Below are 25721 nucleotides of genomic sequence, written 5' to 3'. Positions count from 1 at the left end.
GTCAGCAAGCAGTAGACTCTTCTGTGCATGGTCAAAGGCATGATGGATGCCGCTCTGGACGATTTTGAATGCTTACATCATGGTTTGTTTCCCACACCTTTGTACGGAAGGTGATTTGGAAGCACACACAACATGTACTCAGAGTGTTGAACAGTAAGTATGGAGTGCTGTACAGAAATGATAGTGTTGAATGCAGGCTTCTTGGCTGTGATTGGTGCATGCATGCATGCATATTTCACAATCCTCAATGGAGGAGTCCTGGAAGAAGAACAGTGGGGAGGGGAGGAGGACTGCCTCTGCTTTACTGTGGTGCATCCCTCGCTGTAGCTGGGAAAGCGCATGAGCCACATCCTGCCATTCTCAGCATGGTGGACATTTGTCTGGAACTGTGGGAATTATTAATCATGTGTGAAAGGTGTGGTTCACGGGCAGCGGCGGTACTACTTTCTCCCAATACTCTCTGTGTAATGAGGGTGGTGGACATGGAGAAACACACTGCTGACCGTGGGTGAGACATGTGTACAAGATCTGTACAGGTATGCCGTGCAAAGAGGCGTTGCTGCTCATTTCGTGATGGAAAGAGTGGACGCTTTGTGGGTCAGTCTCGATGCGTGCAGTTTTGGTGGGAAGTTTCACCTTTGCAGATGTGTGGTCTCCATCATTACTGGTGAAGTTGTCGTGGTGCATTATGGGGGTCTACATGTGGGTTACATGTTGTATGGACGTTTGCCCCATCACCTGAAGAAGTTGATGACTGCAGTGATGAAGATTATTCCCACTGCTAGGGTCGTTTTCTCACCCATTTCCCCAAAAGGTGTATGGGACCATGCTGGTGTAATTTGTCCCCAGACACAGCTCGGAAGGTGTCTTATGAACAGAGGCATGTCTGCATTTATGTGCACTGATGGCATGTTGTCCACCCACTATGAGAGCATGAATTTCTAAAACGTACACTGCTTTGATGCAAATGGCATTTCCTTGACCGGCATTGGCCATACCATTTTCTTGTACACTGTGCACGAAGAGTTGCCCTTAATTTGGTAACAAATGAACGAGGAGAAGCAAACAGAAAGTCATACAAAGAGAAAAATCAAAAAAGGTGGTTTGGATGGAAGCATGTAAAAACGCTGTACTTTCAGGATTACACGTGGCGCACCCTGCCATTTTCAGGATGGGAGCCATGGAAATGGGACTGTGGAGCAAAAGACACTCCTTTAATTAGGTTTGTGGTTGTGGAGTGTATGCAAAAAGTGTAGTCGAAAGCCTCTTGTACAAAGAAGTGCAGAAGGCTATGGTGGAAGTGGGCAAGGTAATGTGTATGCATGAACTGTATGTACTTGTTTGAAGTTCGTAACATGAATGCAGTGCTGTTTGAGAGCTATCATATTTGAAAAGTGTGCAGTAAGTGGGGTACTGTGGAAAAAATAAACCTGTGCAGTGTACAAGGTAAGTGACTGGCAGCCTGCTGTTATGAATGCATTCTGTGTATGATATCATATGATGTGCAATTGTATGCTATGGAATGCATAATGCACCTACACAGACGTTTAGCAAAGCACACTGAGACAAGGTATGGGGGAACAGAGGGGAGACAGAGACAACAAGCCTACTAGGCCAGGTGTGACTTACATCGCTCAAGTGCATGGGTGGGGCGAGGGGAAGGTGCAGTACATGGGTAGAAGAAGAAATGACAATAAGTAAAAATATGGGCCGATTGTGCCAAGTGCAAGGATGAGTGCACACATCAGGTGGTGCAGGAGCTGTTAGGGATGCAGAAAGCAGTCCCCAGGTGCAGGGTTTTCTAGAAAGGCAGTGCAGGGGTTCGACTGGTGGGGGAGGTGGTAAGGGCCCGACTTCACAGAGGCGCCAGGTACCCAGTACAGAATCAGTTTACGTAGGCATTCGGCAGGGGAGAGGAGGAGAAGAGGCAAACGTGAAGAGAAAGGCTTTGAGGTGCTTCTGGAACCGGCAATGGTTCTCCTCAAGTTTCAGGGAGGCAGAGAGGCTGTTGCAGAGGGAGGCCCAGCTCGAAGAAAAAAAATCTACCACCAACTGGTTGCTTGCAGAAGCGATTGACCCTGAGGGAGATGCTTGAGCATGTAAATATATAGCAATTGAGAGTTGAAGGTATTGAGGTCCCAGGGCCCAGAAGGCCTTGTGCATAATGCAGAGGGTTTTTACCTCATTCCTCGCAGCCACTGGGAGCTATTGCAGACATTTCAATGCAGAGGAGATACTATCCCAAGTCGGGCAGTCCCCTTCTGGATGCGTTGCAGAGAGTAGAAGCGGGCAGATTTTAAAAAAGCCTGTTGCAATAGTGCAGCATAGCCAGAAGCACAGCTGTGCAGACAGTGACCTTTTGGAAACTTGCTTTAGGTTGGTAAGATACATGAAGTGCTCCTTTTGGTGGCTTATCTTTACGATTTATGTAGGAGATGGGTTAGTGGGGAAAACATTTCGTAGCATTGCCGGAAGGAAATTAGAGAGCTCCTGTTTCGATATTACAATGTATGATATGGGTAAATGAAAAAGTTGCAAGCACATACCACTGAATTGCCACTTGATGGTCGGGGATGGGAAAAAAGTCAGTATGCCTTTAAAGAACGTAATGGATGCTCAGTGGCAGATACTGTGTGCAGAGGCACTTATAACACAGTGGTAAACATACTGCAGAAAAGGTTTTCATACCTCCATTTTATGGTGATGGGTGTCCATGTGGAGGCATGTGGATGCACAAATCTTGCAATCTTTTACTGAACTTTCTACTGCATGTGCTTTGGAGTGACAGGACACTTGCAGGCTGATTTTGTAATGGTACCTATGATATGTTGTGCAGAACTGACAGTGTTAGATGCTAACGTCTTGGTTGGCATTGGTGGAATCATGTGTGCCTATTTACCCATACCCAATGAGGTAGTTATGGACAAAAATAGTGGAAAGGGAAGGAGGACTGCTCCTGCTATACTGGGGTGTGTCCCTCGCAGTACTTTGTGAAGGGCATGTGCCACAAACTGTGCTTCTCACCATGCTGGCCAATGGACATGGGACATTGGGGATTATCCAATCAGGTACTTTGGGTGCGGTTCACAGGAAGGGGCGGTCATACTGTTCTACATTACTCTGTGTAGTGAAGCTGGCTGACATGGTGAAACACATTGTCTTGACTTTGGGTGATGTCTTTGTGATAGATCTACACAAGTATGCCCTGAAAAGAGACTTAGATGGCAATTTCGGTTTGGAAGAAGTGGACACATTGTGGAACACTATGTATGTGCCCTGTTTCTGCGACAATCATGTACTTTGCAAAGACCTGGCCACTTTTGCTACTGTCGATGTCATCGTCATCCACTACGGTGGTATACATATGGGTTACGTGTCTTGTTTAGGTTTGTTCTGTCGACTGAAGAGGCTGCTAAATTTAGTGAAAAGGATTTTTCCCACTGCCAAGGTGCTTTTCCCAACCATAACACCACAAACAGTATGGGACAATGCTCCTGGATGTTGTTCCGAGCCAGAGACAGGAAGGTGTCTCATCAACAGAAGTATGTATATTTATTTGTCCACTGGTGAGATGTTCTTCTGCAACAATGACCTAATTAGTTGTGGAGATGCTGAGTTTTTCCAAGCCAATGGCGTTTCATTGTCGCCCATTGGTGATGCTGTTTTGTTTGCCCGTCTACAAAATGCGGTGAAGAGTTTACTGTAACAAGAAAACACAAAATCAAATAAAAAATGAAAAAGGGTGTTTCTCTACAAGCATCTAAAAAAAAGGCTCTTTTCAGAGCCACCCCGTACAAAGAACTCCCCCTGGCCTAGTTGCAAGTTATTCCCCCCCACCCGCACGCTGCATGAAAGCCACATCCAGGGATTTTTGAAGATGGAGGCCATGGAAAGAGGACAGTGGGGCTTATCCAATCAGGTGCTCAGGGTGAGCATCACACGAAAGGTTGGCAATATTTTTTTCCATTACTCTGTGTAGTGTGGGGGTGGCAGGCAGAGATGGAGAGATGCACTGTCTTGATAGTCGGTGATGCCTTTGTGGAAGATCTATTCCAGTATGCCATTGAAAAAGGCTTTCATGGCAATTTTGATTTGGAGGGAGTGGAGACGTTGTGGTGCTGTGGCGATGTGTGCGGTTTTGGCGCTGTGCTTGCAGTATGTCGACAAGTCGCCACTTTAGCTACTGTACATGGTGTGGTTGTGCAGTATGGAGCGTTCCATTTGGGTTCCATGGCTTGTTCCCGTGTGTACTGTCAACTGAATAAGTTGATGAAAGCAGTGAAACACATTTTTCCCACTGCCAAGATGCTCTTCTCATGTAGACCACCGAGAATAGTATGGGACTATTCCAATGACTCCTGTCACCAGCCGGAGGTCGGACGGGTCTCATCAACAGAAGCATGTGTGACATCTGGAGGGCTGTTGGGATGTTCTCCTGTGAGAATGAGAACATTGGTTCTCGATATGTACACCTTTTCAAAGCAAATGGCATGTCTTTGTTGACCAGTGGCAATGATATATTTAATGATATTTTGTTTAACAATCTACAGGCTACACTTAAGAACCTATTGTAATAATGTGAGCTGATGTACAAAACACAAAAATATGTTTAAGAACCACAAAAAAAGGTGTTTCTATGGAACAAAAAAGGCTCTTTTCAGAGCCGCCACAACTAACGTCCCCTACCCTGGTTCAAATGTATTCCCCCACTCCCGCACACGCATGGCACAAAAAGTCAGCAGACATTGCGATAGTTGCAGGATTTCATGTGTTACATACGCCCCTTTTGCAGATGACAGCCTTAGAAATGTGCCTGTAGAGACCAGAGGATTGGTGAATAAGGTTTCTGGGTGTGGTTTCGATGGAGAGACTGTGGTACACGGTGTTTTTGTCGACAGAAATGCAGAGGGCGTGCTTATGGCTGTGTGCTTCACGAGCCACAGCGTACGGGTTTCGGGGGATTTCTAAATACATTGATTGAAAGTGAGTGGAAAACACTGTGCAGTGGCTGCTCATTTTGGATTCTATCATGTGGATGTGTACTGCTATGGAGTACCTACAATGAAGTGACTGATTTTGGTTTGTCTGTGTGACACTTTGGGGACGCGCTATCATGCCAACATTATTGTTCTTCATTGTGGAGGGAAAATTGTACAGCATGTTATACGAGTTTCAGTGCTGTTTGCGACGAAGGAGGCACTTGCCCAGGTCATGCGTCTGTTTCCGATCTCCTGCATAACTTTCTATCATATTACATAGACACTGATGTGGCTGCGTTATTTTTCATTTGGTTTGCAATTGGAGAAAGCACGGTACATTGTGAAGAAGTCTATTTGTGCCTTTTGGGAAAGATATGATAAGTTTCATTAAACTCCTTTATTCATGACCCATTGCTCATGTCCCAGTCAACTCACAATTATTTGAACCTTTACGCCTGGAACAGTGAACACTTCAGGGTTGCCCCTTGTCACCATTACTGTTAGCCTTGGTCATTGAGCCTATGACAGATATGATTAGGGAGCGTTGCAAGAGGAAGTGATATGATTATTCGTTCCTCCTGATATTATCCCCCTCTGCATCGATGATGTACTATTATATATCAGAGACCCACACATAAACCTGGACCCAATAATGCAAGAAATAAAGACTTTACCATACACTCAGGCTTCACAATTAAATATATGAAGTCTGAAATATTTCTCCTGACTGACAGCATGATTATGCCATAGGTTGCGCACACCCATTGAAGTTGGCCCCTGAGAGTTTTAAGTATTTGGGAGTTTGGATATCTAGGGATAATGGATCTCTTCTTTCTTTAAATTATATGTCTTATGGGACATATGCCTTGATAAATTGAAAAGATGGAGGAACATTCCACTCTCACTGGCCAGTAGGCTAGCATTGGTGAAAATAATCCTTTTGCCAAAATTACTCTACCTGTTCACCAATGTACCTTTCTGGCCTGGCAAAGAATGCTTTGTTAAGCTTCACAGGACCCTTTTGCAGTTCCTGTGGCATGTGGTTGCAGTTTGAAAAAAAGTGTTTGGATTTAGCATTACCGTATGATAGGGGAGGGTTTGCGGCCCTCATTTTGACTATTAGGGGCTTGCTGCCCAGGAGCAATTTGCATCCTTTTGGTATAGCAGTGAGGGGTCCTCACCCCACGTCTAATTGGAGCACCTGATGGCTGATAAAACCGACACCAGAACCCTTATTCTTGACACTACATATACAGATGACTGCCCATTTAATCCAGTAGACACTACCTTCTACGCAAGGCACACATTATTTCGAAGAGTGGGAGTGGTCCCCCCATACTATAAATGGCAGCTCTGGTGGAGATTTCATGGACTGGACCCTACTTGGGATTGCTAGCTTCATGCTACATGGGAAAAACTGGAATACCCTGCATTAGGGGACTTATTTCCAGAGGGAGGTTTCTCACCATGCAGACCTGGAAGCAGGGACACACAGGCACAAAAACGGAAATCCTGCAATTCTATATGCTCTGGGCTGCAGTATCCAAATGTTGGGAGGCTGCCCTATTAAACCCCTGGATAATTAATTTCGGACATATATTTCTAATTCCCCTGGGGTGCTGTAGAATTCTAGCTACACTGCGCAGAGTGATTGTAGACAAAACAATTAGACAGATGTCTCCAGCTACGCAGAAGTGGGTGGATGAACTAGAGGTCGAGGTTTTCGATGAACAGTGGTGGAAGATGTTACTAAAACCATAGCGCTAAACTCATGATTCAAACGAATTCAGCACAAGATACTGAATAGATTACATTACACCCCTAGCAGGCTCAAAACTTTCCAGAGATGGAGGGTAGGCCCCCTTGATGCAAGGGTGAAGATGCTGACCAATTGCACACGTTGTGGAATAGTCATAAACTGCAAGGGTTTCAGAAGCATGTAATAGATACCTTATCAGCAATCATCAATCACAATTTTCCATGTCTCCCATGAGTACTACGTTCAGGTTGTAGAGGAATGTCTCGAAGTGGAGCGTCAGGTCCTTCCTTAATATTGGGTGCCTCATTGCCAAACGTCTACTGAAAAAGTGGAAAGATAAGTGTCCGCCGATAGGCAAACACTGGATGTCTGATTTAACTTGGGCTGAGAACTGTGAGGATTTGTATATAATTATGCTGCCTAATACGTCCAAGCCTATATTTGGTGCAAATACCGAGCCTACTTATCACAATTCCAACCCACCTAAAATGTTCGTTTATTGTGATGATTGTGGGCTAGCGCCCTGGCCTGAGTAATTGACTATACCATGCATGCTATTCAACCTAGTTGTCATATGCCCACAGTACAGAATGCCGATAATAGCGATGATTCTCAATGTATGTTGCAATGAATGTGAACACTGTCAATTGTCAACTATTATATTGTGTCTGCCAAGTTGTCACCAGGATTGGTGATATCCTCGTAAGAGAACGTATAATCCGATTCACCACCCTCCCCTAACTCCTCACCTTCGTCTCTTCTTCCAGTACCCTTCTTCCCTTTACTTCTTGGTCGCTCCTTTTTTTTATGTAGGTAGGGGCGCCCACGGAAGGAAGCCACCGTGTTACCCAAAAAGGGTTTCCGGTGCCTCCTCCCGGGAACGCCGGAAAGGGGAAAAAGCCAAAAGGCACAAAAAACCCCTAAGCGACCTGCGTGACTCTCCTTCGGAATGAGCTGGAATGTGCTGGAATGCAGTCGGCTGAAGCAGATACTTCGTGGTAATAAGGATGAGGCTCCGGAGGACGGTAGACAGTAAGTAGTACGGAATCTCACAAGGAGAACCAAGTCCAAAGGTGAAGCACAAATGAATAGGCCGGGATCTGGTACACGGGAGATCACAGAGGAAGGTATCCGAATCAGAAGAATCAGCTATCCAAGAAAACAGGCCTAGGTCTGGTACACGAAGAGGCAGGCAGGAGGAAGAGAAACAGGAAGGGGAAAACATAAGGAGGAAGGACGGAAGCGGAGAAGGGACGGGAGAAGGAGGGTGACGAGGAGAGAGGAAGGAAAAAATAGAAGAAGGAAAAAGGGGCAGTAGGCAAGACAAGGGGAATAGGACAAGGACCCGATAGAGATCAGGTATTACAGCAGCGAGTGAGAGCGAGGGAAAAGCAGGCGAAAAGGCAGACAGCACTAACGGAGGAAACCGGAAGCGTTGCAACGCGTACACAACCCGGAAGGAGCTGAATTTATACTCCGGGCCGCGTAAGCGCACATACGCACGGGCGGAGCTGCAGGTGGGCGTGACAGGCTACCAGCGTGCACGGCAGGATAATGTCCGCGCCGCCAGCGGTTCCACAGGCGCCAAGTACCGCGCGGCATGACAGTATGCCCCCTCCCAAGGGATCCTCCCCCTGGTTTGCCCGGATGGTAAAAGTGGAACTTGCGCAACAGTGTAGGGGCAGAAATATGGGAGATGGGTTCCCAGGAATTCTCAGAGGAGGGAAAGCCCTTCCATCGTACAAGGTATTCTAGTTTGCCTCTACGATACCTGGAGTCACATATTTGAGCTACCTCGTATTCTTCCGGAGTGGAATCCTGAGGAACAGTAACTCTCTCAGCTTGATGCCTCCAGGTATCAACATGAAAGGGCTTAAGCTGAGACGCATGGAAGACAGGATGAACTCTGTTCAGGCTGGCAGGAAGTTTAAGACGGAAGGCCACAGGGTTGATCCTTTGTACAATCTTATAAGGCCCTAAAAACTTCGGGGATAGTTTGGATGGATGGGCCCAACGAGGTAAGTATCTCGTAGAAAGCATTACCCTGGAACCAACCTCCCAACCTGGCACGCGTTGACGATGTCTGTTGGCTTGGGACCTATAGCGTTCCTGCGCTACCTGAAGGCTTTCCCTAGCCTTCTTGTGTATCTCTCTAAGGCGGGTGAGTGAGGAATCTACAGATGGTATATTAGTAGAAAGACAGGAGACAGGAAGAATAGACCGGGGATGGTAGCCATAATTACAGAAAAATGGACTAACCCCTAGAGCTGAGTGTACGGAATTGTTGTAGGAGAATTCGGCCAGAGCCAATAACGAGTGCCAGTTGTCTTGTTGGGAATTAGTAAAACACCTTAAGTATTGTTCTAGAGTTCCGTTTAGCCGTTCAGTTTGTCCATTAGACTGGGGGTGAAACCCTGACGTGAGAGCTCTTTCAATCCCCAGCCGCTCACAGAGAGCCTTCCAAAAATGAGAGGTATACTGACTTCCCCTGTCCGAGATGATCTTAGAGGGCATACCGTGCAGTCTAAAGATGTCTTGAAGAAATACATCGGCCATGTTGGCTGCAGTGGGAACTGCGGGCAAAGGGGAAAAGTGAGCCATTTTTGTAAATGAATCAACCACCACCATTATACATGTACACCCCTGTGAGATGGGGAGATCCACAATGAAATCAGTAGAGATTGAGCTCCAGGGGCCGTCAGGCACAGCACAAGGTTCGAGTAATCCTATAGGTCGTTGACGAGGGGATTTACTTCGGAGGCAGATGATACAGGATTGAACATAACAATCCACGTCCTCCCTCATTCTAGGCCAGTAGAAGTGACGACAAAGGAATTCCAGGGTGCCTGTACCACCCCGATGCCCAGCAAGTTTTGTGTCGTGACACCAGTTCGAGGCCATCTTGCGAAAGGCAGGCGTGGGTAGGTAGAGTCTACCCTTGACCAGATAAAGACCATCTCTAATTTCGTACGCCAAGCCTTTGGGATGTCTCTCTACTTCAAAGCGCCCTCCCGATTCATCTTTTACCTGACTGAGGAACGTCGAAACCATTCCGATGCTTCTGGGTCGGGGAAACATGTGTTCACGAGGAGACTCGGAATCGGGTAGGTAGTCACAACGCCGTGAAAGGGAGTCAGCCAACACATTCATCTTTCCTGGGATATAAGTGATGTGGAAATCGAATTGGGCAAAGAAATGAGCCCATCGAGCCTGTCGGGTGTTGTAGCACTCGAATTGCCTCAGGACTTGCAGGTTCTTGTGATCAGTCCGGATTGTAAATAGGTACCTGCCTCCCTGAAGGAGATGCCGCCATTCCACACAAGCCGATTTCATTGCTAGTAATTCACGTTCAATGACCGAGTAGTTTCTTTGACTGACGTTAAGTGTCTTCGAGAAGTAGGCAACAGGATGCTCTACTCCCTGAACCTCTTGGAGAAGGACAGCTCCTATGGCAGCAGCAGAGGCGTCGGTCTCCAGAATGAAGGGCAGCTCCTGGTCAGGCTGTAGAAGTATGGGTGCAGTACAAAAGGCGTTCTTAAGATCCCCAAAGCTATCCTCGGCCTCAGCCGACCATCTGAACGGCTCAGAAGATTTCTTGAGGAGAGTAGTGATGGGCAGGATCTTCTGGGAGAAATTGGGAATGAACCTACGATAGAAGTTCGCCAGACCCAGGAATCTTTGAATTTCTATCACTGAAGAGGGTGAAGGCCATTCTAGGATGGATTTCACCTTGTGGGGGTCCATTGAGATACCCTGACTGGCCAAGATATAACCCAGATAAGGTATGGATGAAGCGGAGAAAACACATTTTGCAAGTTTGACTGATAAGTGATTGTTCTTAAGCCTACGGAAAACTTCCTTGACATGTTCCTCGTGTTCTTTGGCATTGTTGGAAAATACTAGAATATCGTCAAGATACACTAGAGTAGTTTGGCACAACAAATCGGAGAACAGTCTGTCCATAAATCGTTGAAAAATAGAAGGGGCATTAACCAACCCAAATGGCATGACCTGGTACTCAAAGAGCCCGAACGGAGTCCGGAAGGCAGTCTTCCATTCATCTCCTTTCTGTACTCGGAGAAGGTGGTAGGCATTCCTTAAATCAAGATTAGTAAACGTTGTTGCACCGTGGACGGCTTGTAAGATCTCAGTTATCAAAGGCATCGGATAACGGTCCTTAACAGTGACTTTATTTAAGCCTCGATAATCAATGCAAGGTCTTAGGTCCTTCGAATCTTTTTTGGAAATGAAAAACAAGGAAGCTCCAGCAGGCGACTTTGAAGGACGGATCAGTCCATTAGCCATGTTGCCATCCAGATAACCTCTGAGAAATTGCTTTTCCTCCAGTGACAGAGGAAACATCCTGCCAAATGGTACTAAAGCTCCCGGAGTTAGTTCGATGCAACAGTCCTCAGGCCGGTGTGGAGGTAGTTCAATAGGTATCTTTTCTGTCACCACCTCTGTGAACTCCCTTAGGTAATGGGGCAAGCAATGGACAGACTTGGTCTCACAACTATTAGAAGTCTTGACAGTTTCGAATCTTGGCTCGGGTAAACATTCAGCTCTACAGAATGAAGATTGAAAACTCAATACATTTTTTGACCAGTCAATGCTGGGGTTGTGCTTGCGTTGCCAGCAGATTCCCAGAATGATGGGGAAGTGCGCGGCTCTGATGATGTCAAATATAATTCTTTCTGTGTGCTGTTGTATCGACAAGGTGAGTTCCTCGGTGGTGTGGGTGATCATGCCTGAGCTCAAGGGCTCACCATCCACACCTTCAACCTTCTGGTCTTCCTGTTTGGCAATTCTTTTAAGACCTTTTTGTTTGGCCCAGTGAATGTCGATGAAGTTGCCGGCAGCACCACAATCCAGTAGAGCTAATGTAGTCACTTCTGTAGATTCTAGTTTGAGGGTAACAGTGAGCACCATAAGACGAGAGTCTTCAGGGATTTCGGGAGATGACACAGATAGAGAAGCGTAAGGACTTGGACCAGCCCCTCGGTAGTGAGTCCCAACACTTACCGAGGGCGAGCGTTTACCGGCCTTCTGGGTGGAACCTCCGGACAGTCTCGTAACATATGAGTAGAAGCTCCGCAATACATGCACAGGCAGCTGTCCCTGCGCCGTTTGCGTTCCTCAGGGGTGAGCGGAGCATGCGCTGTCCCAATTTGCATGGGCTCCTCTTTGGAGGAGCGTGAGAAGGGTACAGAAGGAGACGGGTGTGTTTCCAGGAGAGGGGGAGCATTTGTCTTGGTCTTTCTTCTTTCCATCCGTCGTTCGGTCAGGCGGAAATCTATCCGGAGGGTTGCCTTAAGGAGTTCCACAAAGGATACAGGTCTTTGTATCCTGGCTAGCTCATCCTTTAAGTCTTCTCTCAGACCCCGCCGAAAGATTGCATATTGAGCCTGCTCCTGCCGCCCAGCTTCAGCTGCCACCTGTTTGAATGTTCTAATGTAGGTTAGCAGATCCGAATTCCCTTGACGGATGTCCAGCAGATCTTCTGAAGCCAAGTAGGTACTTTCAGTACGTAGAAAGGTTTGTTGCATCAACCCCTTGAAAGCATCATAATCCTGTAAGACTGGATCCGGCAGGTTCACCAACGTAGTGGCCCATGCCAGGGCATTACCTGACATGTGTGTTATCATAAACCCCACCTTGGCATGGTCTGAGGAAAAGGTCTGAGGGCGGAATGAGAAGTGTAAATGGCACGCATCCAAAAACTCTTTTACCTTTTTTGGAGTGCCATCAAACTTGCCCGACACAAGGGGGAGCGGTGGAAGATCGGTGGAAGGTCGTTCTCTCTCCGTTATCCGTTGCTGTAGGGTGGCATTGGCAGCCTTGAGATTCTGCATTTCCATATTTAAGTTCTGGACTGCTGCTACAAGTTCCTGTACTTGCTGTGGCGTAGCCATCTCAACTTCAATCTGGCGTTGCAAACTGTCACCTGGATTGGTGATATCCTCGTCAGAGAACGTATAATCCGATTCACCACCCTCCCCTAACTCCTCACCTTCGTCTCTTCTTCCAGTACCCTTCTTCCCTTTACTTCTTGGTCGCTCCTTTTTTTTTATGTAGGTAGGGGCGCCCACGGAAGGAAGCCACCGTGTTACCCAAAAAGGGTTTCCGGTGCCTCCTCCCGGGAACGCCGGAAAGGGGAAAAAGCCAAAAGGCACAAAAAACCCCTAAGCGACCTGTGTGACTCTCCTTCGGAATGAGCTGGAATGTGCTGGAATGCAGTCGGCTGAAGCAGATACCCCGTGGTAATAAGGATGAGGCTCCGGAGGACGGTAGACAGTAAGTAGTACGGAATCTCACAAGGAGAACCAAGTCCAAAGGTGAAGCACAAATGAATAGGCAGTCCTAAAACAGGCCGGGATCTGGTACACGGGAGATCACAGAGGAAGGTATCCGAATCAGAAGAATCGGCTATCCAAGAAAACAGGCCTAGGTCTGGTACACGAAGAGGCAGGCAGGAGGAAGAGAAACAGGAAGGGGAAAACATAAGGAGGAAGGACGGAAGCGGAGAAGGGACGGGAGAAGGAGGGTGACGATGAGAGAGGAAGGAAAAAATAGAAGAAGGAAAAAGGGGCAGTAGGCAAGACAAGGGGAATAGGACAAGGACCCGATAGAGATCGGGTATTACAGCAGCGAGGGAAAAGCAGGCGAAAAGGCAGACAGCACTAACGGAGGAAACCGGAAGCGTTGCAACGCGTACACAACCCGGAAGGAGCTGAATTTATACTCCGGGCCGTGTAAGCGCGCATATGCACAGGCGGAGCTGCAGGTGGGCGTGACAGGCTACCAGCGTGCACGGCAGGATAATGTCCGCGCCGCCAGCGGTTCCACAGGCGCCAAGTACCGCGTGGCATGACACAAGTATAAATAAAGGTTAACAAAGAAAGAATTGCCACTCGTTAGTTCATGAGGAGCACATTATAGTTTAGACCTCCCCTCAAACTCTGCAACATTTAAACAGTGATCAGATGTGCACTGGGAATTTCTCTAACTTGATAATTACTTCCTTTGTTATTTCCATGCATGATAAAACTGAAGAAAGCAGAAATCACCAAAATAAAGATTACCCTCTCTCAGGGATTGGCAGATCAGTATGATTTTTCTAGAGACCACTGCCTCAAAGGCAAATAGGTCTAATGACCTCTGATAATATGAAGGAGTAGTTAGGTTCCCCACACAGTATCTATGAAGGCATTATTTGCCGGGGAATGTCCACAGGCTTTGCGGATGATGTTCTTTCCATATTGTGAATGGTTACAAAGAGCTATTATGAATTCCTGGGTGGAGACCCTCCAGAGCAGTCAGTTAACAAAATTGTCTCTGGAGTCGTCACATCGCAGAGCTGATGGCCATTTGGCAAGCCACCTCCCTACCATAAAGCATCAGCTTCAGGTATTAGACCTCATTACTGACTGATTCTGCCTGCAATGGGTGTTGAATGGATTCTACAAATACCTATTAGATCCAGTGAACTTTCTCCCTAAAAGAAAAAGAAAATCAAGGATGTTTATCACTTAATTTTATTTAGGATACACTCAATGGGTACATCTTCCAAACGCCTACGTCCCGTCCCCTTTCCTCCATACTGCATGGCTGTCCCTTGGACGGGAACAGAACCTTTTTTTCACTTAAAAAAGCATTCCCCTTTAAATTTAAAGGTGCAGCCTTGGTCACTTGCGCTCTGCAGGCTCTGCCCTCCGGCACCACACCCCAGTCCTCTTTTCCACGTCAAAGGGAGCAGACCCACTTCACTGCGCTTGTGGTAAAGGCCTTTTCCCTTGTAATTCCACATGCATCAGCATTCCCCTAGGAATTTTTTCCCTTTTTGTACGAATTTCACTGGCCTCCGGCGCCTTTATTCCCTGGCGCATGTTGGTCCAGGCGGGCTTTAGTTGGTGCGGTTGTGCAACGGGTCGTTCCTGGTCTCCAATCCCCCATGCTCTGTCTCCAGTGCTTGGGTGAGGAACATCGCTGGGAAGGTTGCTCAGCTTACCCCATGTTCACTTAATGATTGTCTGGCCAAGTGGAGATAGCTTTTTTCTAGGTCAGCTGAAGGAGTTTGTGTGCCGCAAATCGACGTCACCTGAGGTAAGTACCCTGTTTACTAAAGCGACCCACAAGGGGGATTCCTTTCCTGGGAATCCCCTTAGAGGGATTGTGTTGATCCTAGTACCAGTCAAGGCCCGAACGTTGTGTAGCTACCGGCTCGTGGGCTGAGGGATCCCAGGATCCTACCGATGCTCTGACTGAGGAACCACAAGGTTCTGGTACCAGGAGTGTTCCTGAGGGGTATCGCTCTGACACCAGTCCTAGTCCCGAGGGGGAGGCCTTCACACAAGGCACTACCCGGTGCAACCTGACAGTGCTAGGCCTACCAGGTCGGTACCTGAGGTGCAAACGAGTACCAAGCAACAACTCAAGGGCAATCGGATGCTTACTCGTGCAGTATCATCACCGAACATAAGCTTCCTGTGCATTCCTGCCGGGCCAAACACAATGGTGGCCTCCGGAAACAAAATGGCCCCACATGTGGCGAGGCACCCCTCTCAGCTCAAAGGCTCACAAGGCTTCATGCCTTAATTCCCAGGCATGATTTCTCTGCATGGGTAGAGTGGTTGCCAATGAATACACCACAAACAACAGTGCCTTTGTTGTCTGTACAGTACACGGAGGCTTGCCATACTCCGCCCAGACCAGGGCCAGCAGGCCTGCGCCCTCCACAAACACATCCACGGCTGCAAACTGGGATTCACCAGGTTGCAAGGAGTTTCTTTGATAAATTCATGACACTCATGAAGTCTCTGCAGATGGGGGGGAATCCTAAAGGGCCTCATAAAGGGGGTGATGGCTCCACCTGTACAGCCTGCCATGCCGGCGCAGCCACCAGCACTGGCACAAGTGCCGGTGCTTCTGTCACCACCTGTACAACCAGCCATGCTGGCGCATCCCCGGTCCGAGTACCATTGCTACCACCACCAATCGCAGCCCCAGGCTGCCCCAGACACATTCGATCCCAGTGCAGCCGACATGAGGTTAAGGGCTAGTGCAAGCAACGGTCATTCAAGGGTAGGGCCCTGACCAAACAGGGGGTGACCCTCTGGACATTGGCACGGAAGACGACGCAGAGGCATCTACAGCCGCCAAAGCCTTCCATTATAGGCTGGCAGAGTTTTTGGAGGTACCACAGCCTGACCAAGATCAGCCAGCAGAGGCAGCGGTGCCACCAGAGGTGCTCAGGGCATTGAGCAGGTCAGGAATACCGCTGCAAAAGGACATAGTCTCTGGTTAAAAAAAGATGGACTAAGTCTCACTCGATTGAGCCAACTAACAAAATACTAGATGCAAAATATAGACAGAAGGAGGGCAAAGCCATATTGCTGTCCACCCATCCTCAACATCATCCATCTGTTATAGCGATGGCATCTATGAATTCCAAGTCGCAATCTTCGACCACCTCACCTTCCGCAACGTCTCTCCTGGCCAAGGAGGATTGGAAGATCTATCTGAATACTGGCCTACATTTAAGGCAAGCCAATGCAAATGCCATGTTGGCTGCCGCCAGTCAAAAGCTTTGGAGAGAAATCTCGGACTTCCTTCCAGATCTGCAGATCCACCGACAGACCTCATTGAAGGTGGGGCTGGCTGAAGCCAAGATCGTGGCACAAGCCATAATGGATTCAGTGGTAGCCCATTTCGACACAGCGGGGCGTGGCATTTGTGTAGCCACTAACATGACGAGGAGCTCAACAAAAAGAAGGGTAGCTCTAAGACAGCTAAATCTCAGGCAAACTTTACCAAGCTGACAAGTAAAACCTTTGGTTAAGCCCAGGGCTGGTTGGAGCACAGACCTAGAGCATTTGGTGGATTCCAGGGGTTTCAGGAGCACAGAGCATGGCAACCTGACAGACGTAAGCAAGAGCTTTTGGCTCCCAAAGGGGTTTTCCAGTCCCCCTCCCAAACCCCAGCCTCAGAAGGAAAGAAACAATGACATGGTCATCTGGATCCACTACTCTCCGGTGGCAGGTGGGGGGACAGGCTTGCCTCTCACATTCAGTTCTGGCGTCTCCATTTTTCAGTTTCAGTGGTCTCAATGGGCCTCTGTCTTCCCATCCCTCCTGCCCTGCTGAAATCCCCTTCCCTGCTGCAGATTGGATCACCAACTCCCCTGGCAGAGATCGCTGCTCTGGTCAATAACAGAGCAGTGGAAGAGGCTCCTCCATCCCAGAAGAGATCTGTCTTCTACTCATTCAGAAAAAGAACCAGGCAGGCCTTAGGGTAATGCTCGATCTGTCATTCCTTAACCTCTACCTTCCCCTTCAGAAAGTCAAGATAGTCACGCCAGCACTGATAGCGGAATCCCTGTGCGAGTAAGATTGCATGTGATCCCTGGATGTCGTAGATGTTTACCTGCATGGTATCAAGACAAATGGGTGGAAACCCTCTTTTTTGTTGGCAGCGGGCCTGACTCTTGAGGGTTGGATCAGTTAAACAAGAAACAGAAATGAGTCCAGGCTACCCCTCCCTTAGACACATAGGTAGTGCTAATGACCTACAGGGGGCTAAGGTGTATTTACCTCAGCCATTTGTGATCAAAACGAACATATTGGAGTACTGTTGGAATGCAGGAAAATAGCTCTATATTTGTTTTTATTTACTTAAAGTTGAACCCTGCTTGTTATATCCATTGGACATATGTTTGCATGAAATTGATTCCTTTCTTGATACACTTCAGGGAAAAATGTGGAAATCTGCTTTGGGACTTGCCTATTCCATCCCGAATGTATTCATTTGTCATGAATTGAATCTATTATCTCCTTCCGTAAAAAGAAACTGGCGCAATATAAAAAATTATATTAAGATGGTAGATCCCCCGACAAACACCTTATATTCTGAGCTACATAAATTGATAGACAACACGAGTATTCAATCTTTGAAAGCTACCACCAACAAACTTAACACAATTCTAAATGCTATCAATGAAACTCCAAACAGTATGACTATGCAGCTTCCTGCTCAAAAAAAAATACGAGCGTTATTTTTGGTGCATTTTGACAGACAAAATGGGTACTTATCCGTCTTACTCGGAATATAATAAATTTCAAAGGAAATGGGGTAATCGCTCGTTTTATCTAATTCAATTTCCTTCTGCAATTGGTAGAAATCTTTTGATTCGCTTCCGTTTAAACCAATTTCATACTCTGTCCAAAACTAAAAATTGGTACAGAGTACCACCAATAAACTGTTCAATTTCATGTCGTTTTTGCGAGGATGACGAAACTGATGAAACACTCAAACATATGGTCATCTGCACTGTCCTTTTTTTCATCACTTCGGAACAAAATTTTTGATTTTAATGCTCAGAACCAAACTGGAAATTATATGGAATCACTTTGGAATTGTTGCATGAGTAGTTCTAGCCTCTCATTTAATCTGAAATTAATTGAATTACTGTCAAGTATCGAAACAAACTTAAATGAATTTTCCATGCGTTTACTGTGAAGAAAGGAATTGGTAATAATTTTATGCTGTATAGAAATGTGACCCTTTCATAAGCTGTATGTTCTTTTTAAATTGTTTAAATGTTGTAATATGGTTGTTACTTTGCTCATTTTTCTTGTACCTTTTTTATGATTGTAAAGGTTTGTACAAACAAAACACAATAAAAAAAATAAATAAAAGCTCTGTGTAGGAAATGTGTTCTAGGTGAAATCAACTCAATGTATATCGTATTTAGTGACATTGAGTCTGAAGAATTTATGCGGAACTTCAAAACTGAAGTTGAAACTATACTGTCTAATGTTGGTGTCACAAAGCAATGTCTCATTGATAAACCATTGAAGGTAAAAATGTTGATTAAAGCATTTGATTGGGTTGACAATAATGCCACCATATTGAACTTTAAGCTATATTGCAAAATTGTGTCAGCATGGAAATGGTATCCCGAGCCAGAGAAATATCTGGTCAAATATCCATCTCGCTCTCTAAGAAACGGTGTGATGCGCTTCAGGTGCAATGTGCTAAACACAAATGAAATTGGTTTTACGCGTAATTTAATACCTGAGCAAATTAAAGTGCGCAGATTTTGCTTAGCCAGAGGTGAAACTGAAACTTTGATGCACTTGTTACTGATTTGCCCTAAATTGTGTAAGGAGAGGTTTGAGTACTTTCCAAAATTTGTGCAAGACACTTCAAACGCTCGAAGGAATGTAATTTGGTATGAAATGTTACATGGTCCGTCAATATCCTTAAAAATCGGGGTGATTGCAAGGTTGTGTGTAAAGTGATTTAGGAGGTACACAATGAATCGGGGGGTATCTTCCTAGGAAAGTTGTTTGCTGAGATTCAGGTTAAGCAGTTTCCTTCATTGATTGACTATAAATCAGGAATATGTTTGTTTGGATTTTATACTTACGATGAATTACTGTGAACACTTTGTTAAGAAGGTATATGTTGCTATCTACGAATTGTTTTATTGATTGTCTTGGAAAGTAACTGTAAGAAAGTATGTGGGTATTTTCGTATGAAAAAAAAATAATTGGAATGTTCTGTTTTATGATGATGTTTTTAATGTAATTCTAGATTTTTTTGTAAAGGTTTAAATAAACCAATAAACAATAAAACAAAAAAAAGGTCTGTTGAAACAATTTTTTATCTAAGTTGATAATGTATTCACATTAAAAAACAATATGAGACAATTATCAAAACATATAACTGAAATTGTCAATCACAACACAAGAACATGTGACAGTTTCGCACAGGTGATTGTGTGTGCTGCAGACAGTGACAGCACATTTCATCTGATGTCTGTCACTTTCTGCAGCACATACAATCACCTATAGTTACTAACCTCACCCATTTAGAGTTGAAATGGTCACATGTTCTTGTGTTGCGATTGACAATTTAAGTTATATGTTTTGACAATTGTCTTATATTGCTTTTTAATGTGAATATATTATCAACTTAGATTGAAATGTGTTTCAACAGTACTCCAATGTGTTAGTTTTAATCATGAATGGCTGAAGTAAATACACCTTAGGTCATTAGCACTACCAATATGTCTAAGGGAAGGGTAGCCTTGACTCATTTCTGTTTCTTGTTTACCTGCATGTCTCAGTTTGGCATCCACACAGGCATTTCCTAAGGTTCCCCGTAATGGGAGTTCACTTCCAGTACATAGTGCTCCCATTCGACTTGAACCATGGCCCCAGAGCTTTTACCAGGTCAATGAAATTGGTGGCCTTGATCCTTCAGGCCGTGGGATATCACGTCTACCCATACCTGGATGACTCTCGGATCAGGGCTATGTTTCCAGAGGCGGTGCAATGTACAGCGAGAGTTTTCATGCACATTTTGTATGAGCTGTGATTTTTTGATCAACCAGCGCAAATCACAACTAGCCCCCACCCAGTTATTGGTCTTCCTGAGCCTAATATGGGACACGGAGTGGCAGAGGGTCTTCCCTACCCAGGAGAGGGCCAGAGCCATGAAAGCTGCAGTGGGTCATTTTCTCAGCAGGACATTGACAACTGCCTGGTGGTTCCAACACTTGTTAGGTATCAAGGCGGCCTGCCTTTTGTCAGTCCCCTTCACCAGACTCAAGATGAGAAGAATACAGCTGTATCTAGCAAGATGTTGAAATCTGGAAAGGGACTCACAGTCCAGCAGGATTACTATACCATGGGATCTGCACCCAGACCTATTGGTGGAGAGAAAAGAGCATCCTTACTGTGGGTATCCCCTTCTTGTAGTCAACTGCATCTGTAATAATATTGATGGACACATGATTGGAAAGCTGGGAGCCCACGCTCGGCAGCCACTCGGTCCAGAGGCTGTGGTCAGCCACGGACAAGGAGAACCACATAAACGTGCTGAAGTTCACAGCCATCCATTTAGTGCTACAAACATTTCTTCCTTCAACCATGAGCAGGGTGGTCCTTATTCAAACAAACCGCTCTCTGTGCATGTATTATATCAACAAACAGGGGTGGTGCCAGATCCCCTCCCCTGTGGAGGATTACAATACAGATCTGGGACTGGGCCATTTCACACAACATTCACCTGTCGGCAGTCCACCTCCTGGGGGACAGCAATGTGGAAGCGGACAGGCTCAGCAGGCTGGGAGTGGACAACTACGAATGGGAGTGTTAAGATGGATTTCTAAACTCTGACCTGGTGGGCAGAGGTTTAGGAGGCCACCCTAGTTTATTTGAACAGGGGAATCTTCTGAACAAGCCAGACCAATCAAGGTAGCTTGGTGGCGATCAAGACTAAGTCTCAGGAGGGGTGACAGTGACCGGAAGCCCACAATGAGCACACACAGTAACGAGCCACAGATTACTCTTAGACAGTTGTATATCAAAAATACATATACATTTATTATAGGCCTTATAACCAAACATGAATAACCACAGTAATAAGAAACAATTACCACCCAAGCGTATCACTAGATTACATAGATACAATTGCGTTTAGCCTAATGCAAGATGTGGGAAAAACACATCCACAACCTGTAAGAGAAGGGGGGGTTAACACAAGTATTGCAGTGCGTTTACAAAGTGTGGTCGTGATCAAGAGGGGGCTGTAGCAGTTCAGGAAGGGGCTTGAAGCGATGAAGAATAAGGTTACTTTATTTGAGGATTCTCTGCCCTTACAGTTAGAGTGACTTTCAATGTTCGGGAATAGCTAGGGAGCGCAGGCTAGCCCAGCCAAGGGAGGATCTTTTAAGGGATTTTAGTACATAAAAATGTATCGGCTGTGCCACGGCCACCAGTAAGTGAAGCAAGTACTCACTGTTCCTCGGCACAGGTCAGACCAAACTTTGCCAGTTTAGTCGAGGTTGCTTGTAGGTGCAAGCTCTGCAGTTAATCAGCGATCCGGCTTTCAGCAGCTGCGGGACAGGACAATCATCTCTGACGGGAGAGTAGCCTTTTCTCAGCTCACGAAGAAGAGAGGAAGAAAATTCCAATGCAGCAGGCTTCTGGACACAGGAGGGCAGACAGGCAAAGCACATACAATGACCGCCATCAGAACGTAGTGACGTAGGAATCACAAAGGCTTGCAGCGTGGCATACTCTTTTCGTTCACGACCCAGAGGAGCTAGGACTATGAAATTTGGCAGCAGAGGGCCTAGCACCAGAAGCTAACGATTCCTCAAGTCAAATTTGGGATGGTGGCGCTCCTCTGCGATACCGTGGGGTAGAGCTGGTCAGTTCACTGGATGGCCCAGGAACACTTCCCGATTATCCACCAAAAGAGCCTTCTCTGGGGTGCAGAGAGTAGTTGTTCCCACTACTCCAAAGGGTTGAAGCGTCCTTGCAGGCCTTCAGGATCGATGACAAAAGCAGGGTTCCGACGGGACAGCAGCGGGCTCAGGGTGCCAAACCTTCCAGTGCATCACCGGCGGTTCCACAGGTCTGCTTCAGCGTTTCAGGCTACTTAGCTCCTTCTGTAGTTTGGAGTGAACTATAGTTGATCAACCTGGAATGGATGCAGAGCCCCTTTTCTAAACCAAGATTCGGTTCATGCTCAAATCTTGGATAACCAATGAAAGATCTGCTCTCTTGCATACACACCAGGCCAATCATGGTCCACGGTGGTCTCAGTCATTCAGGCATACCAGACATCTTGGCACCAGCGGTGTGGATTGGGACCAGACAGTCCCAGTCCTCTTCCTGGGCACTAGCACACGTGAAATGCAGGAGCCCACAAAAGATGCTGTTTTCACGGGAGGCTGTATGCCCAAATAAGGACGTTCCGAGTCAGCTCGACTTGGGTAAGGCTATGAACAAGATGGCCAAAGGACAGAACAAAAAACTTCGTGACACGCCCATTTTCGGCACTGGTCACCGGATTGTTAGGCAGAAACCTGTGCAGTTCCCTTAGGGAACACTGCAAAAGATTTAAGACTACAGGTGTTGGCAGTAAACCCACTTGGTAGCAGTCTGTACCACCCAGATTTACCTGGTAGCTGTGGCTGAGCAGTCAGACCTCTCTCAAGAAGAGTTAGGCAGTATGCAAAGTACACACAATAGGCACTCAGACACACCGATACAAGCAAACACTGACCAGAGCTTTGGTATCAAAGTATATACATATTTATTTAAAAACACACTGTTTGAAACACTCCAGCACTCTTATTATAAAATATTCTAAACACAGTTACTATTGTAATATATACACCCCTTTTCCTTTATCAGATAACTCACAGTAAAACACCACTTATTTTCATACAGAGGTGAGCGTTTAACTAGGTGGCACTCCAATAAGTTTGGAAGAAAGGGAGGGAAAAAGACAGAATATGGAAAGGGACACCACTCTAAGATTCAGGAACACTCTTAGCAAGGCAGAAGAGCAAAAAGTCACTGGTGAGCCAAAGTCCAAAGGCTGGGCCCACTCTTAGAGAGAGCAGAGCACAAATGCGCCCAAGATCACACAGTTGCACTAGGCTTAGAAAGTCTTGCAGAGAGTTCCAAAAAGAGTTTAGAGAGGCTTAGGAAAGTTTAGCCAGGGTGTCCCAGGCTAACCCAGGTTCGAAAGCCTGGGGCTAAATCTACCCCGTACAGTCGGTAGCAAGGGAAGCCAGGCGGGACACGGTACCTTAAGTGGGAAGGATCCTCCAGCAGTGGCAGTTGTTCCTGGCAGTGGGTGCAAGTCGCGTCGTCGTACTGGGGAAGAGAAGATCTCGACTTGGAGGAAAGATGAAGGTCGTTGCACTGCCAGGGAAGAAACCAGTCGCGGAGTTTTCCGGTTAAAGGTGGTACCTTTGTTTCGCGGTCATGGTAAAACGTGGTATCCCGGTTGCCGGGGTGTTTGGCACAGGCAAGGTGGCCACGAGGTACGTCGGGAAGGCGAAAAGACGGTGGAACTGGTTATCTCCACCAGTCAAAGGAAGAAGACTCTCCGGTGGGAGATCTCCTCTGTCGTTGGGGAAAGTGGTGAGACGGTCCAGCAGGGCTCCACCGGTGGTGGTGTCGTGGCAGGTCGGCTCAGCTTCTCCCTCATCGGATTCTTAGGTCCTGTGGCGACTTCTGAAGTTCCAGTCCCCAAAGCCCTGCTTTTATGCAGAAAACCCCCATTCACTCAGCCTAGCTGTCACTCAAACATGCTAAGTGGTGAGCCGGCCGGCTCACCACTTGGGCCAATCAGGACGGAGTGTGACTTGAGTTGCCTAGGCAACTCAGTCCAGGGTGCCTAAATCCCCATCCACCCCTCCTAAGTACCCCAGACAGAGTGGCACCACTTTGGAGGGCTTCTGTGGAGAAGCCCGCCAAAAAATGGAACAAAGGGCTCGACTTGGGTTGGAGTCACAGAAGAGAACACAAACGCCATTTTAGAATCAAGTTTTGGCAAAAAATACCAACCGGAGAATTAATATTAATTAAATAACCCGGCGGTATGTTCGAGGCTACCGTAAATAATTAAATAAAGATAGTAGCCTAAAACAATGGGAAATCCCATAGGAAAATATTCGCGGTTGAATAAAAAGTAGTATCCACTGCCACCAGCCAAAACTCGATCAGGAGGGACGGAGACGTGCCCCCTCGACTAACAGACCCTGGGGCAATTGAATTGCCCCAGCCAGTACGTCCACAATATGATGGTTTGTACTGGTTCTGTTCAGAATTTAAGACTAGTAAAGTCAATGGTGACTTTACATGCCCCGGGAGACAGTAGTCAGTCCCAAGGTATGGAGTCTATACTGGGGGGTCACTATGACACCCCTGTGTTACTGCACGGCGGGTGCTGTGTAACACACATCACAAAAACACATGAAGCCCTATGGGGTAAAAGACCCCATAGCCCATTAAACAGATCTAGATTCAAAGAAACCCACTCAAATCATGTCCAAGAGAGAGGGTAAAAGAGTCTCACTCTTGGCAGGAGAAATAAATAAACCCCAAAAATCCATCAAAGCTGCTGGGGGACTCACTAGGTTAGGGAATTCAGCCTAAACAGAGAATTCTCCCTAACAGGGATCAAATCCAAAAAACGTGGTATGGTACAATAAGAAGTAGTAAAAATACCAGTAAAGTAAACTGCTACCACCAGTTCTTCCTAGGCATACTTGTATCACAACCAAAATCTTAGAAAGTGTCTAGGGCCATAAAATGAAAAGACCCCTGTGTGCAGTACAGTAAGGTACTTGGCGCACATATAAAGAATTATCAAAAAATGGCAACATAGTCAAAAATTAAGGGAAACAGTACTGACATTCTGAAGGACGTGTCAGTTTCTCCATAACAAATGAGCAAAGGCCCAGGGGGGCGCAGCGTATGGCTGTGCTCCGCTGAAAAAAAGTCAGGTTAGGTCTGTCAAACAAAAGCAAAATGTTTGGGGGGTCCATAATATGGAGGGAAAATTACACTTAGAGAAATCTCTCTTAACAGAGCTATGTCCCCAAATCCTAAGCAACATATTCCAAGCATAGGGCCATCTGACGGTGGATCTCTTTGCAACTGTCCTCAAAATGTAGTGCAAGCTTTTCGCATCTTGGATGGGAAGGGGCAAGCGATCTCTGGGGGATGGTCTGCACATGGCCTGGGACAACCTTTGGGCCTATGCTTACCTGCCAACCCCTAATCCAGAGGGTGATGCAGAAGATCAGTGAGTCTGAGGGTCTGTGCCTCATACTAGTGGCTCCAAAGTGGCCAGCCAGGAGTTGTGATCAGACCTAGTTCGGATAGCATTGCAGGTCCCGATTTCTCTGCCCCTGGAGGGAATTTATCTTCTAACTCAACAAGGGGGCAAGTAGGCCATCCATCACCAGATAAGCTAGCCCTAGCAGCCTGGCACAGTAATCAGAGCAGAATCTTCAAATTATCCTGAAGGTGAGAAAGGACTCCACTAGGAGTCAATATAAAAGCCATTGCTCATGGTTCTGCTTTTGGGTAAAGGATAATGGTATAGATGCCATCTCCTGCTCTTTGGACCATGTTCTCTCATTCTCGGCATATCTGGCAAAGTTGGGA

The sequence above is a fragment of the Ambystoma mexicanum genome, chromosome 12, assembly GCF_040938575.1.
Source record: "Ambystoma mexicanum isolate Mex_15411 chromosome 12, UKY_AmexF1_1, whole genome shotgun sequence".
In the NCBI taxonomy this organism is placed as follows: Eukaryota; Metazoa; Chordata; class Amphibia; order Caudata; family Ambystomatidae; genus Ambystoma; species Ambystoma mexicanum.
The sequence above is the reverse complement of the archived record's forward strand: the minus strand, read 5'-3'. Positions refer to the sequence as shown.